At 38.4% G+C, this 5,190-nt stretch overlaps 1 protein-coding gene across 1 annotated transcript in view; it reads right to left on the bottom strand.

The window, feature by feature from the left end:
- Positions 1 to 5,190, bottom strand: part of LOC104165897 (ras-specific guanine nucleotide-releasing factor RalGPS1-like) — a gene marked incomplete at its 5' end in the record, with an annotated part of 21,261 nt that overhangs the window by 8,634 nt on the left and 7,437 nt on the right. The gene's annotated exons all lie outside the window — the stretch shown is intronic.

The raw sequence follows: 5,190 nt of genomic DNA, 5'->3' as shown, positions 1-5,190 counted from the left end.
CTCACACATGTTTCAAATTTTGTTCACAACTCCATGTTGTAAACAAACTGTAAACAATCCGCTCATACTGACTCACAGCTTGAAGCATGTAAGAGAAAGCAGGGGCTTTTCATGTATCTAATGGCCAGACAGATGCATTACTTCTCAATCATCTATGAGCTCTAGAGATGTCTCACTGCAATTATTCTTCCTCTCATTTACAGATTTTATGAGGCCTCATGGAAAACATGGACAAGCTGTTCTTGCTCCAGTTCCTTGATGCTGTTTGCAAAAGGCTGGCAGTGAACTCTGCAATACAGTGGAGAACAACATGGCCTATCATCATCCTCAGTGAATGCAAGGCTGTTCTTGGCTTCACAATAAACAGTTGAGATTTCACTTTTAAACATTTAGTTGTGGCACTGGTGCTTTTGACAGAAATGGGAATTGTGGGCATGAAAGCGGCCGTCTGCCCCATATCTATCTCCAGACTTGGTACAGCTCAGGTAGCAGCGAAACAGACTTCCCTTTACATTACATGAACCACTTCTTGGAGGCTCCAGTGACCTTAACTTAGTCAGCTTCTGGCCTCTACTCTAAACCACCCATTAAGAGGTCAACACAGACAGAAACTTTGTGATGTGAAAAACCACATCAACTATCATCAAAATCCTTACGAAAGTGTCTGGCCTCAAATTAGTGATACACAGAAATGGAAAAAAAAAAAACAACGAAACAAACCCCCAACATTCCAGGGCACAGTTTGACAACAGGATGTGAAGGTACACTCGTAACAGAAATGGTTCTGAGAGGGTGGCTGGTCACTGGAACAGGCTCCCCAGGGAAGTGGTCATGGCACCAAGCCTGTCAGAGTACAAGGAGTGTCTGGATAGTGCTCTTAGTAATATAATTTAGTTTTAAGTAGTCCTGCAAGGAGCAGGGAGTTGGACTCTATGATCCTTATGTCTCCCTTCCCAACCGAGAGATCCTATGATTCTATCTGTTATATAGGCTACTCCATCTCTCCCAAGCACCTAAGTTATGCATCAATTTATTCTGCCTTGAACTGAGGATTCATGAGACGCAAGAAGAAACAGGAGAACCAGTAATGAGTTTGTCCTAGTAAGAGGCAAAAAATAATACAAATAGATGCGAGATGCTTTACTGACCATACCCACTCTGCCATATAGAATTACATCAAGTTGTATGTAATATAGGAATAAATTCCAAATTACTTGTATTTTTATTTCCCCATAGCCTAGACTCAGGAATTTCACTATGAACTGGGTCATTACTATGAAGAATTGCAATGGTCTTCCCCTAGTAGTAAGGGGAAAAATCTCATCCACACAGTGTCGTGCACATTTGAGCAAACTGTTCATTGTGCTGTTTAATTAACAGTGAAAGGAGCCTCAAGACAAGCAGAAAGAGGAAACTGCTTCTAGCAATAGAGAGAGGGGAAACAAGCTCATTAGAGGAAACTTCAGTAATATCACTCATCAGATCATCAGTATAGTGGGAGAACAAAAAGAGAAAACAAGTTTGTAATCCTGTTTTTTACCTTATTCCTATATACCATCTTAGATAGGACAATATTTTTGCCTGCCTGTCTTTGCTACAATCACACAATTGAGAATTTGTGAAACATCACACCAGTAGCATGAGTCACTGGCATTATGTGGCTTCAGAGAAGGTCTTACGCTTAAAGGCCACATGCAGTTTTAAACAAAATGCACTTTTAATCATTACTTGATCCAGAGATCCAACCAGAACCATACGCCTGGGAGGTCAGAAGGCCTCTGAGGGCCTGAGAGCTAAGTATAATGTTCTGCTGCATTCTCAATTAAAATTTTGTTGCATTTGGGCTTAAGAGGACATTGGAAGCTTTTTCCCTAAAGACAATAGGGTTCCTCTTCTGCCATAGAGGCTAAGCACAAGTTAGAATACAAAAAGTATGAATCTGAGCACAATTAGGTGGTTTAGTGTAAAAACTGTTTGAATTTGTATTTCACCATTAGGTCTGAAAGTCTTGTCTGCTGCATTACTAGAAAGAACATACATTTCACCAAAGTCTTTTAGCACAAGCTTTCATTACAAATTCTTAGAATTTGCACAAACCAAATGCTTTCAGAAGTTTCAAAAATGATTACAAGTTTTTTTATTTGAAAACCTATAGCCCTTCTGATGAACTAGGTTCACAAAAAGGAGTTCTCTCTACATGCTTTGTTTGTAGTGCCTTTCCATCAGATATTTTTCAACTTGTGAACAGTAAAATACTTAGGACTACTGAGGTGTTTACTATCTGCTAAGAAGTTTAAAATGTATTGGAACTGAGACCTTGTATGACGATAGTTGCAGCTGAAAGAGGATTTTCCTGAAAATTATGGGCATATATCAGCAAGAGTTTAGTCTGAAACTCAGCATAAACCAATGTTGATGTGGCCACTCTGAGGTTACCATCACACCTTGCAATGCATTAAGTCACTACCTGTCCCTTAATTTGGTTGCAGGATTCGTTCAGTTTTCTACTGCTTCCTGTTGTGTCATTCAGCTCTTTCTGGTGCCAGTTCTAAATCCTGATTTACACGAACTTCTTTTAAGACATGATAGTTCACTGAGAGTTACTGAGGCATTATGTTTAACAAACTGTTAAAACTACAGCCTGTGAAAGAGTAGCAATCTCAAGGCACAGCCCTAAATGAGCACCACTATGGTACAGTGCTTTTCCAAACAGACACTATGCCACATGTCAAAATAACAGTGCAATTTTCCAATATGTAAGAGTTTAAAGGTTTTAGTTCCTCACCATGGAGAGTCACAGATCTGAAAGCAGTAAGACTTTTTGATTAATTTGATTCTAAAACAATGTTCATTGAAACAAAGCATGGAGGCTGCAGCAAAACTACTTCATCTAGAGAAAGAACAGCAAAATAACAAGTCTTGTGCTGACACAATCAAGCCATTACAAAATCAATGTCAGCTGGATTTGACTCCAGGTATTTTGAAGTATTTATAGGTTCAAATGTTATTGCTATCAAAACCTACAAAAAGTAAGAGATGTTGTCTACCAATAAAAATAGTTCTTTGAGAGTTTTCACTCTACACTCCCGGTTTTTGGAAATTAGACCCCATTTAGGAAGCATGGAGTGAAATTTGCACTAATAGGAATACAACACAAAAATATTTAAGGAGTGATCATTATAACTTGATTTTAGCAAGAGCTTTTATTACCTGGACAGGTTCAGAACAGAAAAAGTTTGTTAATAAAAACCTGAAACAAATGACGTAATGTGTCTAAAAGGACTGCATATCTCAGATTGAAAATAAGATTATAGAATCAGACTTCAGTTCAGGTTAAAATACTGCCTGGCTAAGGTGAGATGTATCAAGTGTGACAGAATTTGTGGAAATCGGTATAGGAGTCTTATAACTTAAGCCAACAGTTCCAGCCTGGCTTCCTTACTGTTACACATGGCAATCACAATTGCTTTCATCAGTCCTGTGAAAGGAGGTAACGGACTTATTCTAATTCCTAGTTAGGTGACTTTAGTGAAGACCCTGATGACAGAAAACAGAATGCTCTGTGGGATAAGATGAAGCTGTGCTGGTATTACTCTGGCTGTAGTGGTCATTTTCTATGTAGTTTTGCTTCTTCCTCATCTCCAAGGCAAGAGAAGGAAATATATACAGTTTGGCTCTGTTAACCCTGTGCTAAGGTAAAAAGAATCTGAGCTTAAAAACCTTTACAAAGTCTTTGCATCTGCTCTGCTGTCAAATGTCTATGAAGAACAACTGTGAAGTTCAGAGTTCTATTTAGACAGGACCCGTGCTGCAGGGTACACTCAGTTCAGCCAGAAGTCTGGGGTGACAGGGCATCAGCGTGAGTTATGGGGCACAGGGGAGATGACCTCATTTCTGTAAAGGGGTGAGAGACAACAGAGGCTGTGCGAAGAAGGATGCCAAAGAGGGTAAGTGGTGAGAAACTGATGAAAACTGCACACACCAAGGGATGTTTATGGACATACCAGACTACTGAGCAATTAGCTGGGAAGCTATGCCTGATACCGCTGATAACAAAATTCCAATATTTAAATTCATTTGAGATTGAGTTATTTTGCCCCTTTTTTTCCAATAAGTGAAGTCATCTGCTACTGCTAACGCTCCTCTTTACTCTCCTGGCTCCACTCCTAGTGCATACTGTTACCATGATTGCTATTCTGTTATTTTGCCTTTCATGGAGACAAAGCACTCTTAGTATGATTTTCCAGTCAGCTGGCATGAACAAGGGTTAGTTTGGTTTTCATTATTTCTCAGCATCATTTTCAAGACTATGCTGACATGCACAAAAATAATGTATAAAAATATTAAAACATTATTAAGAAATTGTTTGCATTAGGGAACGTGAGACAACTTCATCAGAGTGAGCTGAGTGCTGTTCAGAGATCTGTGGCAAGAACATTTGGAAAAGTTTACACATATCCCAAAGGATCTCACTGTTTTTTCCTTTGCATAATTTTTCCATGAATAATCCTTCAAATGTTATAAATGAATGTTACTTCTGCAATCCTTCAGGAGAACATGTGAACATTTACAGTCTCCAGAGCTTTTAAAAAAAGCAACAGGGTGAACAAGTTACAGTTCACAATTTTTCTCCACTAAAAATCTATCAATAAACCAATACTAGCCATCCAAACAGAAAACTGAAAATGAGTTGCATATTATATGCTGGAAAATTGAGTGATTTTTCAGGAAAGTAAAACCGTCTCAACTATTTACTATTTTTTGGTGAGCAGCTAAGAAGTAAAGTTGATATTTACTAGCTCTGTTTCTAAAATTTAATAAAGACATTCCAAGCCACAGACTCTCTAGTTAAATCTTTGCTGTAAATTTTTACTGTTCTGTTGCTATTGTAACCAAAGTCAGTGGGTGATAATTAAAACTTTCAAATAGAAAGACCGACTTACAAAACACACAATAAAGAACTTAAGAAGAATTCTGTGCACAGAATCAAGAATGACGCAAAGAAATTAAATCTAGAATGATGGCTATTGTAAAAGCATAGTTCTAATTTTCAGAGTACTGCTTTACAATGCAACTAAAGCCTATTAATGCATACAACATGCTAGAGATGTACATTACGGCTGCTTCTCAGACAAGAGCAAACTAAGAACAAGAATCAGATTCTTTGGCTGCTCCTCGTCCTGCTCCCCC

Source organism: Cariama cristata, unplaced genomic scaffold (assembly GCF_000690535.1).
Source record: "Cariama cristata isolate BGI_N322 unplaced genomic scaffold, ASM69053v1 scaffold12628, whole genome shotgun sequence".
Taxonomy (NCBI): domain Eukaryota; kingdom Metazoa; phylum Chordata; class Aves; order Cariamiformes; family Cariamidae; genus Cariama; species Cariama cristata.
This window is presented reverse-complemented; position numbering and strand designations above follow the sequence as displayed.